The 21,649-nt window shown below is 39.7% G+C and overlaps 1 protein-coding gene across 4 annotated transcripts in view; it reads right to left on the bottom strand.

Annotated features, from left to right (window-relative positions):
• The window catches only part of ctxn1 (cortexin 1), a 57,851-nt gene extending 45,216 nt beyond the window's left edge, over positions 1 to 12,635 (bottom strand). For 2 of the 4 annotated variants that reach the window (XM_031903743.1, XM_031903752.1), the window contains exon 1: positions 12,483 to 12,635. The gene's annotated coding sequence lies outside the window, so the exon portion shown is untranslated. The remainder of the gene's footprint in view (positions 1 to 12,482) is intronic. The other 2 variants (XM_031903735.1, XM_018096542.2) reach the window with 1 other exon arrangement.
• Positions 12,636 to 21,649: the final 9,014 nt, after the last annotated feature.

Genomic DNA, 21,649 nt, shown 5'->3' with positions numbered 1-21,649 from the left:
TTTGCCAGGGATAAGCCGCACCTCAATGATTATGGTGCAGCTGCTTTGGGGGACAGGATGGATAGATTTTAATTTAAAACTAGGCATGGGGAAAAGGTTGCAGTGATTTATTCTGTGGAAAATAAATTAGATGAAGTAGGGAGCATAGTAAGGGAAAATGGGGGTAGAGATTTGGGTGATTTACTGAAGCTGGAGAATTATGATGTAATTGGTATTGCTGAAACATGGGTGAATGAATACAGGGCAGTAAATGCAGGAAGCTATATTTTGTTTCGGAGGGACAGGGAAAATAGAAAAGCAAAGGAGTAGGTAGGATCTAAAAACCAGTATAAAGTAAGATGTGATAGTGGAAAATGAGGGGGTTGAAGCCTTATGGGTGGAGCTAGTGATTTGATGCATCTCTACTTTTTACAGTCCAGCAACTTAATTGTAGTGGTATGCAACGGAACGGAACGCAACGGAATTTTTAAAGTTTTTTTCAATACGGAGCAGTGGGAACTTCTCCCCACTGCTCCGTATGGGGCTTTAAATGTATGCGCGTGTGCGCAGGGGGGGCGGGGTGGGGGGCGAGCGGTTGTTCGCGCATGCGCGTGGGGGGGGGGGGGGGGCGATCAACGGGGGCGGCCTAGGGGCGCCCAGAAGACAAATCCGGCCCTGTGTGCAGTCAAATGTTGGTCCTCAGTTCTCAAAGAGTAGTTAACCATTTTGAACTTTTGCCAGAATCACAGATACAGGGGGATTGTTCTGAAAGCTTTACTTAAAAGTGTACTTTACTGTTTACTCTGACTTTCCCTTATTTACTCATGATACCGATATCAGACCCCTTATCTGGAAACCCATTATCCAGAAAGTTCCGAATTACAGAAATGTAATCTCCCATAGACTCCATTTTAATCAAATAATTCACATTGAACATTAAAATGTTTACATTTTAAAAATGGTTTCCTTTTTCTATGCAATAATAAAACAGTACCTTGTACTTGATCCCAACTAAGATATAATTAATCCTTATTGGAACAAAACAATCCTACTGGGTTTATTTACTGTTTAAATTAACGTATATACTCGAGTATAAGCCGATCCGAATATAAGCCGAGGTACCTAATTTTACCTAAGAAAACTAGAAAAAGGAATTGACTCGAGTATAAGCCTAGGGTGGGAAATGCAGCCGCTACTGCTAATAAAAGGACACTCACAAGTGCTTACATGACTACCATATTAATAAACACATGGTGTGGGCTGGAAAATGAGGCACATCCAACATAAGATAACCACATGCAAGGTTGCACAGGTTAATATCTCATTTAATTTTACATACATATTGAAATTGTGATGCGTAAATTTCTTATATAGTTCTGTATACTTTTTGGGGTGAGTGATGTAGAATCACAAGTTTAAGAAAGATAAGATCATGTGTATTAGGAAACAGTAAATATTTCTGACTCTTATCTCATCCATTTACCATATACATTGTTTTATGTGTAAAAAAACATCTTTGATGCTTGTGTCCCTCTAATACAAATGTTGTCACTTTTTATGATTCAAACTGCGCCTAAATATCTCAGATTAGTCATTTGCCCTTCTCCTAAATTAACCCTTGTTTCATTACTAAAATATGAAAATTACAGCTCCAGTTGGCACAAAAACGCTTTCCTTTTTAACAAAATTAGAACAGGATCTAATAGTGCCAAGCATAGTTGGCAACTATCAAAAAAACTCTTTTTGTTCATGGGATTGCATGCTGTACCAGCTATCACCAGACTCTCCAACTATTTAGCACAAGGATTTGTGTGTAATTTATGTTACTTTCACAGGTATCTGAGTCACAATGAAATAACCACTCTTAAGCCGGGAGTGTTTGAAGATCTGCACAGACTGGAATGGCTGTTTGTATCGTTTACTTTATTGTAAATCAAAGCCACAATCTTTGCATTTAGATTATATTTTCTAACAGTAAAACTACACTCTTGTGCTAAATATTTGGAAAATCTGGTGATACAGCATGCTTAATCTCTTTTAAAACTTTTCTTTTGAAACTTACTTTGGACGAGCACTGCCATTACGGGTCGATCATGATGCGCACCTTTAGCAGGCTTAAGGTAGGAGATCCAAATTACGGAAAGACCCCTTATTCGGAAAACCCCAGGTCCCGAGCATTCTGGATAACGGGTCCCATACCTATACCACTTTTTGTATGTGAGGCGCATCTAACACCACTTGGTTAAGAAGTAAATACAATGTTTCATTTGTGCATTGTTCTTGCAAAAAATGTGCTCTGCAAAAATATGAGTTGTTTTACAGGGGTGTGGTCAAAAAAAGTGATCACGATTTATATTCCCACCATGGCTTTATGCACAGCTTTAGATATATTGTCCATGCAAATACTATCAGATCTGTCTGTAATCTTATTTTAAGGGGCCTATTGTGGGCCTCAGTTAGAAGACACTTTTAGACAACTTTAGAGTATTTGACAGTTTGGCAAACTCCGTTTCTTAATCTCTTAAATCCCCTTAGATGCCTGATAAAACCACAGTAACAAAACAGATTGAACATACCACAAATACATTTTTTAATGCTATTTGTCTATTATTTGATTAAATCAGTGTTACAAGCCCTAGCCACTGCAAGCAGTGTAAGTTAGTTAATGACACAATTATACTGTTTTATGGCCAAGAAATTTTGACCTTCATAATTTGTACTCTAAACAAATTACAGTTTGTGATTACATGGGATTACAGCATGACGATAAGAAAAGTTTTCTTCTATTCAGCCGTTTTAAATCATCGTTGCCTGCTAAATGAATGCTTTAGTAATAATTTATTGCATCTTTCAAAAAGGCTCTCTACACATTAATAACCTTAACCCTTATCTGGTTTATGGTCCAGAGCCATTAGAACACATATGTTTTAACACAAATAATCCAAAATGCTCTTCATTTAAAACAAAAATAAAAAGAGTTCCATTAAAAAGATTCTGATAACTAAACAAAATCTACTGTATAAACTAAACCCTAGCCCATTCACAGCCCCCCTTTACTACCCCTCTCTAAGAGTTGTGAAATGTGGTTCAAAGGCACCATCTTCTTCTGTCTTTAGATTTTCGTCTGTCCATTCACTGATACGGATCTTGCAGACCTTGTGCATGAAAGCTGATTCAGGATGTGGATTCAACTGCAAATGATCCTGCAAGATCCATGTCAGCAAACACCCTTCGTGCCAGCAACCTAACTGATCTCTGCTTCCAGTTTTGGCAGCATTGATTTATAGGTGTCTGCCTGACCCACCCCGCCCTCTCTGTGATATCAGAGATGGGGCAGGGCAGACACATGTGTGTAAATAGACGAGGAGCCATAGGTCAGGTGCGGGTGTGGAGGGGAGGGTTAAGGCCTGGTGTGAGTCGACTATTTGTCAACCTGCAAATCACTATGGCACAGAATCAACACAGACGATGGGACAGGTATTCATGGCCTTCCTAAAAGTTTTTTTTATTCACGTGCTTTCAATTTGTGCCCACAAGGACTGTGCCCCTTGAAAACTGCATTGTCCGTCTGCAGGGAATGTAAAATGTTCTCAGGACTGACCAGCTGAGACTGCAATCCATATGCTAGATAACACTGTTAGATGGGGCCATAAGCAGTTGGCTGAAGCAGCAAGGAATAGTAACTACTCAATAAGTGCAAACAATTAGTGCTCAAAAGCATGTTTGTATTACTGACTTGCTTCACCCCCAAAATATAATACACCTCTATGCAGTCTGGTTTTCAACCTGCAGCCTCCACTGAGCTGGCATTACAGTATGTAGAGATACAAAGTATCTCAAATTTGCCAAGGCCAAAGGACACCACTATATCCTCATTCTCATGGATTCATTCTCTGCTTTTGATAATGTTTGATAATTCATTGTAATATACATTCTATATTCTTTTGGTATCCGTAATTAAGCTGCATCCTGATTCTCTCCTGGTTCTTTCTTACCACTACTCAGTTGCAATAGCTAATATATCTTCATCTGCAAGTCTGTTTAGTGTGGGGGTGCCCTCTGTTCTTTCCCCTGTATGCTATCACCTGTATTCTATCACCTTATCTCTTCATTAGCCTTAAATATCATTTACATGCATATAACATCAAGATATACTAGGACACCCATTCACTAACCACTGACATTCAGACTCAGATATCTAACTGCCTCCTAGCTACCTCCTCCTGGATGAATCAATTCTACCTTGAACTTAACCTAGCTAAAACATAGTTCATCATCTTTCCTTGTTTTTACGATTACTACTGATGGCAGTCTCATCAACCCTCATTAACCATGACCTGAAGTATGTTCGATAGAACCCAGGTACGCTGCTGCACTGCTCTTTTAGGTTGGGGTTTTCTATAGGACCAGCTTTTTAAGTTACAGACTAGGCAATAAGGGAGAGGTGGGGGTGGTCGATGCAGACCAGTTAAGGAGGGCTTTTCAACCTTGGGGATGTAGTTCTCATTTAAGTAACTGCTAACAATCATCTTTGCCCTTATTCAATGCTGCTTAAACGATATCAGCCTCCAGTTAACTGTTCTCCCAGACCCCCATCTCTATCTGCTTCAACGAGTTAAAAACTCTGCAGCTAGAATCCTCCTGCTTTCTCCTATAATGGAACCTGTTCACCACCTGGTAAATTTATTTTATGATTGTCTGTTAAGAAAAGGATAACATACAAAATACTTTTGCTAACATTCAAAAGCCCTTTAATCCTCTGCTCCTGAGAGCACTGAGAGCAACCAAGGAGTTGGTGAGCAACATGTATTTCACAAGCCTCTGGTTGGGGATCGCTGCCTTACTGTATATAGAAAACATGTTATTTTACAACTTAACATTTCATAATATATGTTTCCACTCATTTCTATATACATCTCTACATACATCTACATTTCTACATACACAACCATAGTATGCTAAATGAAGGGGCCCATTAAAGTGATCACCTAATTAATTATCCAGCTTCAAATAATTGTGTTTTTAATGTTTAACATTATATGGGTAAAACAACATTTTTTTCCATGAAAATGATAGGTATCAGTCCTAATAATAATAATGTGTTGTCTTCTTGCAATGTTTTTAATATCTTGACTGTATTAAATGCTTAGCTGGCAAACTCCCTAGGCAGAATCATAAAAACTGGGTACTTTACTCTGTCCTCTATAAAAACATCGGTGCTGTTAGCTAAATGGATGGCTTATCTGACACACAAAGCATCTTGACACAAACACCAGTTGCAGCTGCAGAGGTAGAAATGAGTCTGCCTTAATATAATTCAACAAGCTCTCCCTTCAGAAGATATTTATGTTCAATTTAGGTAGAAAACCAATTTGGTTCTAACATCTCAAACATTATTACACTATTAAAGTAAACATTTTATTTCTTATAGTAGACCAAAATACAGGTAGGTACATTAGTTTAGCAAGTTGGGGTCCCAAAAGATAGTGTTTATTTACCACTGCAGCGGCAAGTGGAAAGTTAATGTGTGGATTGATACCAAACATGCTCCTTGCACTTCCCTATAGTCGTGCCCTGTAGTTGCAGGATAGAAAATTTCAAGTATTTACATTATTCATATTATTTTAAAATGAAGGTTTGGTTTATTACTTTTCATGTTCACCTTTTGCTACAGTGCATCTAAATCATGGCAAAAAATGTCTATTACTGCTTTTTTTCGCATTCGCTCACAATTAGTTTTTTCCCCAAAATTACATGAGACTAAGAAAATACTTCTTATAATAGAAATAACATTTACAAAGAACCTAAAAATCAATACAAAATTTTTAGCAGCACACAAAAGTGTTGCATGTAAATTTAAGTGTATAGCAGGCGTTTAAAACAAAAAAGGCGTTTGAAACTTAAAAGGCACTATACAAGGGATTGCACTCGGGAGACTGTAAGTACCCAGTTGCAATATGAGTTGCAGTATGATTGCTGGTGTTACTCAGTGTGCATCTTGTCGCATGTATGTGGTCCTGGAGCAGCAGTTCCATGCAGCATTTACTTGTGAGAGATGCAGGTGGGTTTTCCTCTTGGAATCTGAGGTGCAGAATCTAAGGGGGGAACTGGCAGCACTGAGGGCAGCTGCAAACATGGGGGAGAACAGGAGGCTCACTGAGCAACCACTGGCAGGGGCCGGTGTAGTGGGGGGGGGAGAAGGGACAGTGGAGGTTAATGAGGGAGACAAATTTGTAACAGTTAAGAGGGGCAGTAGGGGGCACAAGGGTAGGGGGGCTGGTTCAAAGCTTGTACAAACCAACAGATTTGCCGCGTTAGGTGAAGATGCTGGGGAAGGCAGCTCTGAGCTGGCGTGTATGGAGCAGGCTGACTCTCAGAGCACCCTGGGAGCCGGCACCTCTAATACAGGTGGGGGGAGTAGTGCTAGGAAGGGAAGGCAGGTTATAGTTGTAGGGGATTCAATTATTAGAAAGGTGGATAGGGTAATTTGTCGCAAAGACCCTACATGCCGAACTGTGTGTTGCTTGCCTGGTGCTAGGGTTCGGCATGTGGTGGAACGAGTGGACAGATTGTTGGGAGGGGCTGGGGAAGACCCGGCGGTCTTGGTACACATAGGTACCAATGACAAAGTTAGAGGAGGGGGGGAAGTCCTCAAGAACGATTTTAAAAAGCTAGGTGCAAAGTTGAGGGCGAGGACTTCCAAGGTAATTTTCTCAGAGATATTACCTGTGCCACGAGCAACATTAAGAAGGCAGCGGGAGCTCAGGGAGATTAATGCGTGGCTGAGAGATTGGTGCAGGGAGGAGGGCTTTGGGTTTCTCCAGAACTGGGCTGATTTCTCAATCGGCTACAAGCTCTTTGCCAGGGATGGGCTGCACCTCAATGATGATGGGGCAGCTGCTTTGGGGGAAAAGATGGCTAGAGGGTTGGAGGAGATTTTAAACTAGGAGTGGGGGGGGAGGGTGCAGCGGGAAATTCTGTGGTAGACAGGATAGATGAGGTAGTGGGCATAGTAAGGAAAATTGGGGGAGGAGACTTGCTTCGGGATACTGATAATGGCAGGGAGGCCCATAAGTTGTTTACACGTCATTCTCACGCCGGAACCAGTATTAAATGTATGTTTACCAATGCAAGGAGTCTGACTGGTAAAATGGGAGAGCTGGAGGTACTGGCGTTGGAGCGGAAATATGATGTGATTGGTGTTGCTGAAACTTGGTTGAATGAGTCTCATGACTGGGCTGTTAATATTGGGGGGTATACATTGTTTCGGAGGGACAGGGGCAATAGAAAAGGAGGAGGAGTGTGTCTGTTCATTAAGCACGACTTAAAAGCAAATATTAAGGAGGAAGTGATGGGGTTAACAGAGGGAGCTGAATCCTTATGGGTTGAGCTTCTCACAGATAGTAAAGAATCTACCAAGCTAATTGTAGGGGTATGCTATAGACCCCCTAATGTAAGCGAAGAGGAGGAGGCCCAGCTCCTGTTGCAAATAGAAAAGGCTGCTAGTTTGGGGCAAGTGATAATAATGGGGGATTTTAATTACCCTGATATTGACTGGGGCAATAGTACTGCCAGGACAGTAAATGGGAACAAGTTTATAAACTTGCTGCACGACAACTTTATGTCACAGGTTGTTGAGGAGCCAACCAGGAACAATGCTATACTAGATCTAGTGATCTCTAATGACCCAGAACGTATAGCAAATGTGCAAGTGGTTGAACCCCTGGGTAATAGTGACCATAATGTTATTTCATTTGATGTTTGGTGCAGGAAACAAATTTACACGGGGGCAACAAAGACACTGAATTTTAGGAAGGCAAATTTTAGCTCCTTAAGGGCAGCGCTTCAGGGCATAGATTGGGGCATTATGTTTTCTGATAAAAATACAGAGCAGAAATGGTTGTCATTTAAAATGATATTAAATCATTACTGTTCTCAATTCATTCCATTAATAAGAAAAAGTAGAAGTGTTAAGAATCACCCCATGTGGCTTAACTCTGAGGTAAAGAAGTTAATAGGGAAAAAAAGGAAAGCTTTTAAGAAATATAAGTCAGAGGGGACAGTAGCTGCGTTTAATGAATATAAACACTATAACAAGTGTTGTAAAACAGCAATCCGGAAGGCAAAGATAGAAAATGAGGAGCGCATCGCGGCCGAGGCCAAGACTAACCCCAAAAAGTTTTTTAAGTATATTAATAGTAAAAAGATGCAGGTTGAGGGTGTGGCCCCATTGAGTTATAATAACAATATGGTTACAGCGGATACAGAAAAGGCAGATGTGCTTAACCAGTTCTTTTCTTCTGTGTATACAGTAGAGGAGCCAGTGGGCCAAGTCTCACCCAATAGCTTCACTGTTGCCTCAGCTCCAACTACACAGTGGTTGGCACAGGATATGGTGCTTAAAGGGTTACACACGATAAATGTAAACAAGGCACCTGGGCCAGATGGAATACACCCTCGGGTACTGAGAGAGCTAGGGGCAGAATTGCAGTGGCCCTTGTTTCTGATATTCTCAGACTCTCTTTCATCAGGTATGGTACCTAGTGATTGGAAGAAGGCGAATGTCACTCCCATATTTAAAAAGGGAATAAGATCTCAGCCTGGCAATTATAGGCCTGTAAGTTTGACATCCGTGGTGGGCAAGTTATTTGAAGGCTTGTTAAGGGATCACATTCAAAATTATGTAGTGGAGAATGGCATTATGAGCAGTAATCAGCATGGCTTTATGAAGGACAGGTCATGTCAGACCAATTTAATTGCTTTTTATGATGAGGTAAGTAAGAAGCTGGACAGTGGGGATGCAGTAGATATAATCTATTTGGATTTTGCCAAAGCATTTGATACCGTTCCCCACAAACGACTGCTTTCTAAGCTAAGGTCTATTGGTCTTAGTGAAGTCGTTTGCACATGGATAGAAAACTGGCTACAGGATCGGGTACAGAGGGTGGTTGTTAATGGCACATTCTCTACTTGGAGTAAGGTTCTCAGTGGGGTCCCTCAGGGTTCTGTACTGGGTCCACTTTTGTTTAATTTGTTCATAAATGACTTAGGGGAGGGTATTATGAGTAATGTATCAGTGTTTGCAGATGACACAAAACTCTGCAGACCAGTCAATTCTATCCAGGATGTGACATCCCTGCAGCAGGATCTTGACCAACTGGCAATCTGGGCAGCTAAGTGGCAGATGAGATTTAATGTGGATAAATGTAAGGTCATGCACCTGGGATGTAAAAATATGCAAGCCCCGTATAACCTTAATGGGACTGCACTAGGCAAATCCATAATGGAGAAGGATCTTGGAGTCCTTGTAGATAATAAACTTGGCTGTAGCAAGCAATGCCAGGCAGCAGCTGCAAGGGCAAACAAGGTTCTGAGCTGTATTAAAAGGGGTATAGATTCACGGGAGGAGGGGGTTATTCTTCCCCTTTACAGAGCACTGGTAAGGCCCCATCTAGAATATGCTGTTCAGTTTTGGTCTCCAGTGCTCAAACGGGACATTATTGAGCTAGAGAGGGTCCAGAGAAGGGCAACTAAGCTGGTAAAGGGTATGGAAAGTCTCGGTTATGAAGAAAGACTGGCCAAGTTGGGTCTGTTTACACTGGAGAAGAGGCGCTTAAGAGGTGACATGATAACTATGTATAAATATATAAGGGGATCATATAATAACCTCTCTAATGTTTTATTTACCAGTAGGTCCTTCCAACGGACACGAGGGCACCCACTCCGTTTAGAAGAAGGGAGGTTCCATTTAAATATTCGGAAAGGATTTTTTACAGTGAGAGCTGTGAAGTTGTGGAATTCCCTCCCCGAATCAGTCGTACTGGCTGATACATTATATAGCTTTAAGAAGGGGCTGGATGGATTCTTAGCAAGTGAGGGAATACAGGGTTATGGGAGATAGCTCTTAGTACAAGTTGATACAGGGACTGGTCCGATTGCCATCTTGGAGTCAGGAAGGAATTTTTTCCCCTCTGAGGCAAATTAGAGAGGCTTCAGATGGGGTTTTTTGCCTTCCTCTGGATCAACTTGTAGTTAGGCAGGTTAGGTATAGGCATTATGGTTGAACTTGATGGACGTATGTCTTTTTTCAACCCAACTTACTATGTTACTATGTTACTATGTTACAATGTTCCCTCTAAGCTGTGTGCATGTACAAATTTTGAGACCAGCACACACTATAAATTGTGGTGCTCAAAAAAAAAAAAATTGTGGTGCTCAAAAAAAAAATTGTGGTGAAACACAATATACTGTACTGCGCACACTGACTTTTCAACGTTTGTGTTCATGTGATGAAATGTCACCTTTAAAGGAGAAGGAAATGCATTTTGCCATTTTATTGCCAATAGATTAGTCACAATATTACAAGCTAGGACGCTATATTTATTCTGCAGACTATTACCATATTTGAGTAAACAGCCATATAATCTCCCTCTGTTTGTTTAAGATAGCAGCTGCCATTTTTACTTTGTCTGACTTCACTTCCAGGCAGCAGCTTGTATGTGCACAGCAGTTTTTAGCTCAGAGAGCTCAGCAGAGATGGGAGGGGGAAGAGAAGAAGGGAAAGCAAGAGAGCAGAGAGGGGAGGGGGAAATAGGAGAGAGGAGCAAACTTAGCAGATTCGTGCTGTGCCCTGAAGGATTTTTCTGAGAGAAAGAAAGTCAGACACAGAAGCTCATGTATACAGAATTCTAGGGTTTCTTTTCATTGACGACTCAGAGCAGCAGTTCAGTAAGTGTTTATGGTGGTCATATACCTGATAAAGCTTACTTAGTTTTTACCTTTTCTTCTCCTTTAAATCATTTTTTTTGTAGACTGTAGGGGTCTTTCCGAAATTTGGATCACTATAGCTTATCTAGAAAACCTTAGGTTCTGTGCATTCTGGATATTCTATTTGGAAATCCTTTTACTTCTCTAACTCAAGTAATTATACAAGTGGCATTTAGCACACAGACACCAGAAGAGACAGAATATTCACCATAATAAAAACATGTCCCCATATGTAATAAAAGGCACTAAGTTTGCCCTGGAGTAGTAACCCATAGCAACCAATAAGATGTTTGCTTTTAAACTATTGTTAAAGATAATGATATAGTAAAGATAACAGTGTAGTTTTAAAACTGTGTAATATCATTTTAGTATGTTAGAGCATTTATTGATATACGAATTTGAGTGCAAAATTACCATTTGTATGTGCTGATATATTGTATCCTTTTAATGTACAGTATTTGAGTGGAAAGGAAATATTTACATCATGACATTTTACTTAAACTGTTGGTTATTTGACAATCACATTGACAACAATATACCAACATATACCAATTATGATTCCAGACTAAGCTAACTATTCACAGTACAAGTATAGGATCTATTATCTGGAATGCTTGGGACCTGGAGCTTTCCACATAAGTGATCTTTCCATAATTTGGATCACCATACAATAAGTCTGCTAATTATAATTTAAACATTAAATAAACTCAATAGGCCTAGCCACTTTCAGGTACAAGGTACTGTTTTATTTTAACAGAGAAAAATTAAATACATTTTAAAAATTAGAATTATTTGCTTAAATTGGGCTTTCCCATATTAAGTGGCCTTCCCATATTAACAGGTTTTTGAATAAGGGATCCTATATCTGTACACACTTTGGTAAATAAAACTTATTTTTCATCATCTACTTTCTTGTTATTTGGCAAAAAATGTGTAAAAAAAAAGTAATTGAAATCCTTTTGTCTTATGAATTTTAAAGGAGAAGGAAAGGCTAAAGTTCTTTAAATAGTGCCCTTAAGTCTCCCAATATTTATTCCGTTTAGATGATCAGAAGCCTCATGGGGAAAAAAATGCTCTGTAAAGAAAGTTCCCATAATGCCACACTCCACCACCAAGACCAAGAACAGTATACATGCGCAGTTTGTAAGACTATGAGGAAGCTTCCTGCTGATCGGCTCAGATCACACATTCCTAAGAGGGTGGGGCAGGAGTTCTTAGCATTCTTGAGGGAGGGGGGAGCAGGAGAGGGGCGAGAGTTGAGTGTCTCTGGCACAGGAAAACTGAGACAACAAATCCTGTATATTTTGACAGAGGTCTCAGTGCAGCTTTTCGTAAGTGCGTATGGCTGTATTTACATAGACCTTTCTGATAAAGCTTACTTCGTTTTTACCTTTCCTTCTCCTTTAAAAAGAAAATGCAACAAGTTTGCTGTTGTGCCTAATACTGGCCAACAACTGCAAATCTGTGGGTGTACAACACATATTTATTTAGTGCCCATTTATCATATGCCACGGAAACAGTGAAGTTGAAAAATACCTTACAAATAATGTTTTATTCTATTTTTATTTTAAATAAAAATAGGAGTTGTTATACAGTAAATGGAAAACAAAAATAAAGATTGATTTTATTACATTTCATAAAGCATATTTTTAAAAGGCTAATGTTAATGTAAAAATAGTGTTAATAATTGTATTTAGGTAAAATGGAGGAACAGCTTTATGGCTTAAGGATCTTACCATATTCTGCATGTGAACTCCGAAGTAGATGTTTCAGCTAATCCGTTTGTAAGTGCTCAACTTGTTAAGCAAGAGAGATAGCACAGACAGCTCCTTGGGAAAAGACACCATAGTAACCACAGCAGTTTTCCTTTGGCCAGTCACTGTTCACAGTGAAGCACTCTGCTGCCAGCCCTTTAAAGGAAAACACACAGATTTATGTCAAGCTCTTCACTAATTAATTGCCAGGCAATTTTCACTCATATGATGCCCAGTTTTGTTACAAATTTACAACTGCTTAAGCAAAGTATTCCCAGTTTTTCATAATTTCACAGTATCTAACCTATATTGTTGCTAATTGCTTACCAGTTTTATTATTTCAGAATCGTTTGGAGTTATACAGAGTTAAAGTTTAAGACAATTCTTTGTTTTATGCTAGACACAGGTGTAAAAACATGAGTAAAAAATGTAATGCACTATAAAATTCTCATTCTTTTTTCCACTACTGAATGTTGTTAAATATTTTTCAGCTTCACAAAACTATACTAAATTCATGCAAAGGAAAAATTGTTCTCACAAAGGAATAATTTTTCCATTAACTGCTTATTACATTACACCCTTAGGATACTGGCATAAGGGGAGATTTGTCACCTGTAGTAAACATGTTGCCACGGCCAACAAATGTGAATTTGTTTTCCACAATTATGCCAGATCACTGCAAGTAATGCGTTATACTTGCGGCTATCAAAAGGTCAGTGAAGAGACAGAATTTTCAGGATATGTGTTGCCCATGGTAGCACAGCATTACTGTGGATTACATAATTCCCCGTGTTTTAGTCCCTTATTTAACCATTTGCCTGTCACAGATCATAACATTTAACAGCTCTTCCTGCCACAGATTATGATCTGCTGTATTCCCCTGTAGGAGAAGGTGGACTGGCTTTTCACACTGCCCAGGCATTTCAGTTTGTTGTCTGTGCCCATAGGCACCGAGTAGAGAGTGAAAACTAGTGACCACTGTGGGATCTGCAGCACACCAGTGTGTCCTGCACTCTACCAGCCAGCCTGCCCGATGTACTGTAAGCCTCATACACCATTTTCTATTTTTGGAAGATTTATTTCAGTAAAACCACTAATTTTATTTGTGCTGTTTGGCAGTGTGGAAAGACATATTAATATAAACCCAGTTTGGACTCAAGGCACCAGGGCCAGATAGAATCCACCCTTGTATACTGAGAAAGCTAGTTCAGTTTTAGCCAAGCCTCTAGTTCTGATTTTCTCAGACTCACTTTCTCACTTTCATCAGGTTTGGTACCTATGGATCGGAGGAAAGCTGATGTAATTTCTATGTTTAAAAAGGCATTGTGATCTCAGCTGTTTGACATCTATGGTGGGTAAACTTAAAAGTTTGTTCTGGAGAATGATATTATGAACAGTAATCAGCATCGCAACATGATGGATAGGTCAAGTCAGACATATGTGATTGCTTTCTATGATACGGTTAATAAGAAGTTGGACAGTGGGGTTGCAGTTGACATGATCTATTTGGGTTTTTTCAAAGTGTTTGGTACAGTGTCCCCACAAATGACCAGGCTGTCACTGACTATTATATTCCTCTGCTATTGTAAGCCTCCATAGTACTCAATGGTACTCAACAGATCAAACCTGTCAAATTTTTATTTTACATAAAAAAATCTAACAAAACATTAATAAATCACGAATTATGGGAGCTACTTTCGAAAAACTCGAATTATTCTGGGAATACCCACTTGTAAATCTCAAAATTATCTAGAAGTAAGTAAAAATCTGACTTGATCTCATAATTGCTTAGTAAATATGCTGTATTAGAATACAGTCATAGATGTGCAGGAGGAGGGGGGGGGCATTCTTACTTTCTTACTTTAAAGAGCACTAGTAAGGCCCCATCTAGAATAGGTCTCAGTTATGAAGAAAGACTGGTCAAGTTGGGTCTGTTTATGCTGGAGAAGAGGCGGTTAAAAGGAATATAACTATGTATAAATATATATATGGATTCATAGATTGAATACATTGAGCCCGATGGGCCTAAATGAACTGATCTCCTACTCATCTTTCTATCTACCATGACTGCCCTCTGCTAGGTTTTGATTCCCCATAAAGAAATGTACAATTTGCAATCAAGAGACTTGAATGTAACCAATTTGCTCTGTAACTGATTTGTTTCTGAATTAGTGTTATTAACCGATATATTGCTACAAGTAACATCTCGTATTGCTTCCATGACTGTTCTCATTGTGTTGGGTTGAAAACTCCAACATACTGTTCTTCGACTTCATCATAAGATGTTATAACTCATGCTAATAAGTTATGTATGCGAACAGGGATGAAACTCTGTACTCTGTATATTTCATAAATGGTATTATCACTAAAATGGGGATGGAACCCTGTACTCTATTTGTATAATATGTTATGTGGTCATTTCCTCTCTGTAGACTAGAAGTAGCTTCCTTTGGGAATCTGTATATGGAATTACTGCCCACATGCCTTGAGAAAGAGCCCGGCCGGGCTCGAAACGTCGCATTTTGTGTACAGTATGAATTTGATCTTTTAATATACCTTTTGCACTTTAAAGTGCAAAAGGTATATTGTATATGCAAGGATATCGGAACCTGTTGGGGACGTGCACCACGTTTTGTTCTATTGCAGGGTGCTGTACTATTACATAAAACAATATATATATATATATATATATATATATATATTTCCTCTGAGGCAAATTGGAGAGGCTTCAAAGGGATTTTTTGCTATCCTCTGGATCAACTAGCAGCTAAGCATAAACATTTAAACTTGATAGATGGGTGTCTTTTTTTTTTTTTTAACCTAACTTATGGTTACTTTAGTGTAATGCCACATGGGACTTCTGTTGCCCACAATAAATCTTTACAACTGACCAAATACAAATTGCTGGTGGGGAAACATACGTTAGCTTTTCAAAGGAGTTTTCAAGCAACTTTATGCCACATACATTTCACCACCGCTGAACTGTATGTTAGCTAGTTGTAAGGAAACAAGGGACTTTTTGTCGCTCCTGGTAGCAAAAAGCTTTATTGCAGCCATCAAACCGTTCAGTGTGTCAGTATTCTTATGGGTGTATTTATTAACATTGGAGACAAGCATCACTTGGGTTGCACATGGAGATTGACTTTGATTCTCCATATTTTTGCGTTTAGCTACTGGAAACAAAGAAATACATACATGAATACCATAGCAATTTTCTGACAGAAATGGGTAAATATTTTAAAATTGCAGAAGTGGCAATATTTTGTAGATACACCTATTACTTTTATCTAGTAGAATTAAGTCTAAAACAACTGGACTTTTCTGAGTTTTTTCTTGAAAACGTTTCACCACTCATCCGAGTGGCTTCTTCAGTTCAAATGACTGGTAGGGAATTCCCCGGTATTTAAACTCTTGATGGTAGTAGAGTCACAGACATCCAATCACAATGGTTCCATTGAACTTGTTCAGTTAGGTGTTAGCTGAAACTGACAGGTGTAAGAAGGTATGATCCAATCACAATGGTACCAAGATTCTCATTGATTATCCTTCAAAGTACATGACTGGAAGTGTGAACTGTTGTGAAACTGCCGGGGTAAGGATGTCAACGCGCCATTGTATGTTGGTGACAAGCGGTGTCTCAGGCCCCCTCCTCTGTTCAGGGATGGTTTTTCCAGGCTGGCATAAATGGCCTCTTTCACACCTCTTTCGAACCATCTGTAATCTCGGTCCAAAATATGCACGTTACGGTCCTCAAAAGAGTGACCTTTTTCTTTGAGGTGTAGATAGACTGCTGAGTCTTGTCCTGAGGAGTTTGCCCGCCTATGTTGGGCCATTCTCTTACAAAGAGGTTGTTTTGTCTCCCCAATGTATAAGTCTGAGTACTCTTCACTACACTGGACAGCATAGACCACATTACTTTTCATGTGTTTGGGTGTAGGGTCTTTAGGGTGCACCAGCTTCTGATGTTCCAGCAACATATGGAATGACTATGTTGTTTCGCCTGCTGTGTTCCTTCCCTCTGTTTGTAGGTCTGGTCTTTCTGTTGGTCTTTGATTTAGTTTTGATGAAGGCCCAGTCTGGGTACCCACAAGTTTTCAGAGCTCTTTTTAGATGTTTATATTCTTTCTCCTTAGCCTCTGCATTGGATGCCACCGTTTCAGCCCGATGATGTAGAGTCCTAATTACACCCAGTTTATGTTCCAAAGGGTGGTGGGAATCAAACAGCAAGTACTGGTCTGTGTGGGTGGGTTTCCTGTATACTTCAATATCCAGGTCCCTCCCCTCTTTGATAACTATAGCACAGTCCAAAAAAGCCAGTTTGCTGTCTTTCACATCTTCCCTTGTGAACGTGATGTTTTTGTCCACCGAGTTTATGTGTTTGGTGAAGGCTGGAACCTCGCGTTCTTTAATTTTGACCCAGGTGTCATCCACATTAGGGATGTAGCCAACCTCAAAAAAAAAGTTTGCGAACCTGTTCGCGAACTTCCGCCGAAAATTGCGAATATTCGCGAACTTTGCGAACCCCATAGACTTCAATGGGAAGGCGAACTTTAAAACCTAGAAAAGCCATTTCTGGCCAGAAAACTGATTTTAAAGTTGTTTAAAGGGTGCCACGACCTGGACAGTGGCATGCAGGAGGGGGATCAAGCAAAAATTTCTCTGAAAAATTGACCCACGCTGTTTTTCGAAATGATCGGTAATTTTGCGACTTTTTCGTAATTTCCGGCGCTTTCGTAAAGTTATCGTAAGTTTTGCGACTTTTTCGGAGCATTCGTAACGTTATCGTAAGTTTTGCGACTTTTTCGGAGCATTCGTAACGTTATCGTAAGTTTTGCGACTTTTTCGGAGCATTCGTAACGTTATCGTAAGTTTTGCGACTTTTTCGGAGCATTCGTAACGTTATCGTAAGTTTTGCGACTTTTTCGGAGCAGTCGTACCGTTATCGTAAGTTTTGCGACTTTTTCGGAGCATTCGTAACGTTATCGTAAGTTTTGCGACTTTTTCGGAGCATTCGTAACGTTATCGTAAGTTTTGCGACTTTTTCGGAGCATTTGTAACGTTATCGTAAGTTTTGCGATTTTTTCGGTGCCGGCGAACCCAAATTGCGAACATCACGAAAAGTTCGCGAATTTGCGGACTTGCGAACACCCGATGTTCGCGCGAATTAGTTCGCCGGCGAACAGTTCGCTACATCTCTAATCCACATATCTGAACCAATGACTTGGTGTTGTTCCCTTGAAGGTGTCCAGGGCTTTCTTTTCCACTTCTTCAATGTAAAGGTTCGCTACAATTGGAGACACCTGGCAGTTTCAGCTAACACCTAACTGAACAAGTTCAATGGAACCATTGTGATTGGATGTCTGTGACTCTACTACCATCAAGAGTTTAAATACCGGGGAATTCCCTACCAGTCATTTGAACTGAAGAAGCCACTCGGATGAGTGGTGAAACGTTTTCAAGAAAAAACTCAGAAAAGTCCAGTTGTTTTAGACTTAATTCTACTAGATACTGTATATCATGACCTGGATGAATTTCTATTTAATATATTTTTTGAAACACAATTTTGTAAGTTGCATTAAATGGAAGTGCACTGATATCGTCTTTACCAGTTTCAGTGAATGTGATCTCCCTTTTCGTGAGTTACTAATTTGTTAGCCTTCAGCTTTGTGCATTTATATATTAAGAAATTGCCTTTAACCCTATAAGTGCCACAGGATGTAGAATCTACTTCCTGTGTATAATAGTACCTAAGTGCCACAGGACGTAGATTCTATTGACGGATGCCATTGCGGATAGCGTATTTGCTAACCGCACTGCGCAATACCTTTTGTGTATTATTTTGGTGTTTTTATTACATTTTCTGTGATTTTGGTGTATTTTTAGCCATTTTATTGCATTTTTCATTATTTTCAGTTATGCATAGTTGTTGTTCGCTTGACTTTGTCTGTAAAACTAATTTGCCCAAACCAAAATATTCAAACTGTGATTCTGGCTGCAGATATCACTAAGAAAAAAAAAACATTAATTTGAGTGATTTTTTTGGGGGGGATTGTAGCAATTTTACTGCATTTCACATTGTTCTTTGTTACTTGTCTTTGCACATGGAAATTTTGTCTGCTTTCAATTTGGCTTCCTCCGTACCCCACATAGTTTGGTAAATCTATGCATATAGGGCATCAAACTGTTCAGTAGACCCCTGGCATTTATATTTAGAATGTTTTATGTTGGTACGTTACAAAATGTGGGGTACATAATGGGGCAAAATGCAAGCTTTGTGACGATTTTCAGAAATGTTATAAAAACCGTTCTGTCTAGCATAGCTTTTTAGTTTGGTAGTTTGTGGCAGAAAGTAATTACCCATTTTATTTTGTCAGAATGTGTATTTTCGGAAAATATATGGTTTTCTAAGGTCTCTGTACTGTTAGGGGATCTTATGGCACACAATACACATACCGGGTGAAAATATTGCACAAGCCGGAACGTCATATGTGAAAATTCATATGCACTATTTTTACTTGGGTGCCCCTGTACTCCGCATAGTTTGGTAAATCTATGCATATAGGGCATCAAACTGTTCAGTAAACGCCTGGCGTTCATATTAAGAATGTTTCATGTTGATACGTTACAAAATGTGGGGGTACATAATGAAGTAAAATGCAAGCATTGTGACAATTTTTTAGAAATGTCATAAAAACCGTTCTGTTTAGAATAGCTTTGTAGTTTGGTAGTTTGCAGTAGAAAGATGTATTTACCCATTTTTGTTTTGTCAGAATGTGTACTTTCGGAAAATATCTTATCTTATGGCACATAATACACATACCGGTAGCTTATATTGCAGCGTATTCACTTTGTATGCACTAACTTCCTTTTAGGGTCTCTAAATGCCAGATACATCGGTGATCCTATGCACAGTGCACAAAATTTTGGGAAAGCATTGCGACTCTGTAGTTTGGAGTAGAAAGACATGGATACCCATTTTGAATTCGCCTGAATGTGCACTTTCCGAAAATATATGGGTTTGGGGGGTCAATGTATTTTTTTGTGTTTTTACCCCACAGAAAATGCAGTAATCATGTTGAATTTTCAGTAGATAAAGAGATCTCCGGGGCAATTTGTATGTACTAACTTCCTTTTGGAGTCTCTAAATTCCAGATACTTTAGTAATCCTATGCACAATGGGCATCAAACTGTTCAGTGGACCCTTGTCTTTCATATTTAGGATGTGTTTTCTTGGTACCTAATGCTATGTGGGAGATAAGGAGCTTGAAAGCTTTGAGGTTTTTTTTTTTTAATTTTTATAATTTTTATAGAAACTGCTAAATTCAGGAAAGCATTGTCGTTTGGTAGTTAGGAGTTGGAAGACATGGTTACCCATTTCGGATTCGGCAGAATGTGTACTTTTCAAAAATATATGGTTTCCTGGGGTCAACATAATGTTCCAGGATTTTTGGCTTTGGAATCTAAAGTATGCCATATTCTGCTGTAATGCTTTGAAAATTTGGTAATATAACCAGGTTACCACTACCCACAATAAATGTTTTGCAGTAAACCTGCTGAAGCTTTTTTCCTATTTTTTGGATTTCTACAATTGTATTTGGTTGCAGCACAGAGCAACAACTAGGAACTAAAGCTATTTTTTCGCAAGAATTTTATACAAAGTTCACCAATCATTTTTTATTTTTATAGCGAGAAAGAGGTCCCCTTGCCCATAAATCAGCCTGGGTGGGACTTATTCCACTGACAGTTCGGGCCACAAGAAAAGGTGGGTAAAAAACTTTAGTATGCCAGGAACAGTGTACTTGGTCACTATTCCACTGCAGCTGCAGCAAAACTTTTCGGCCAAACACAGGCGGTTGGGATGCAAAAACATTCAATTTGTAAAACTTAACAAAAGTATTGGGTGAGACCCAAGTAGCTGCTTGGCAGATTTGTTCTGCCGTTGCCATGTTTTGCAGTGCCCATGATGTGCTTTGTGTCCATGTAGAATGGGCCTTGACCTTAAATGGCCTGGGCATGTGTTTTTGGTCATATGCTGTAGTAATTGTGTCAACTAGCCAACGTGCTATAGTCCTTTTGGATACCGCTTTACATTTGTAAGTCATGGAATATGAGGACCAGGAGACTATCGGAATGTCTATATTCTGCTGATCTCCTCAAATAAATGCGAATAGCGCAGACCACATCCAGTTTATTGAATTGTCTTTCTTTTTCATTCGTTGGAATTGGCCAAAAGGAGGGTAATATTATGTCCTGGTTCATGTGGTGTTCTGTTACCACTTTTGGTAGGAAACCTGGTGCAGTTCTAAGGACCACTTTATTGTGGTGGAGGGTTAGCCATGGTTACTTGCAGGAAAGTGCTGCTATTTCAGATACCCTCTTTGCCGATGTGATCGCGACCAAAAAGGTAACCTTCAATGACAGCCAATTAAGCTCATATGTTGATAGGGGTTCAAAAGGTGGTTGTTGTAATGCTGCCAGGACCATTGGTAGATCCCATGTTGTGAGTGGTTCCCTAAAGGGAGGCCAGGCTCTAGTCACCCCCTTGATGAACTGTTGAACCATGAGGTCGTCAGCCCATTTAGTATGTGTTAATGCTGTTATTGCTGAAATCTACATCTTTAGTGTGTGTAGGCCCAACCCCATTTAGAAACCCTCCGTAATGAACTGCGCCACCGGGGTTGTGGAACTATCTTCTTAACGGATGTGCCTTAGCCTGCACCAGGCTAAAAATGTTCTCCAACATCTTCCTTGTGGACTGTTTACAGGCCTGTAAAAGGATGTCTATGGCATTCTGTGAGAACCTGTGCCGCTTCCACCAATCAGTCTCAAGAGCCAAACAGTCAGTCGGTCCTTGAGTTAACAAATCGGGAATGAGAGGTAATCGCCATGGTCTGGGAATTGACAATCTGACTAGGTCCATATACCATACCCTGTTTGGCCAGTGCAGAGCTATCAGAATTATAGTTGTGCTGGTTTGTTGCAATTCCCTGATGATTTGTGGCAGAATGGTTAGTGGTTGGAAGGAATATACCATGTTGAAGTCCCATGGCACAAGTAGTGCATCGATTAACACCACCCCATGGTCTCTCGTTCTGGCACAGTAAAGTGGGAGTTTTGCGTTGTGTCTGGAGGCTAACATGTCTACCTCC

The sequence above is a fragment of the Xenopus tropicalis genome, chromosome 1, assembly GCF_000004195.4.
Source record: "Xenopus tropicalis strain Nigerian chromosome 1, UCB_Xtro_10.0, whole genome shotgun sequence".
NCBI lineage: Eukaryota > Metazoa > Chordata > Amphibia > Anura > Pipidae > Xenopus > Xenopus tropicalis.
Note: the sequence above shows the minus strand (reverse complement) of the source record. Positions and strands in the feature narration are given on the sequence as shown.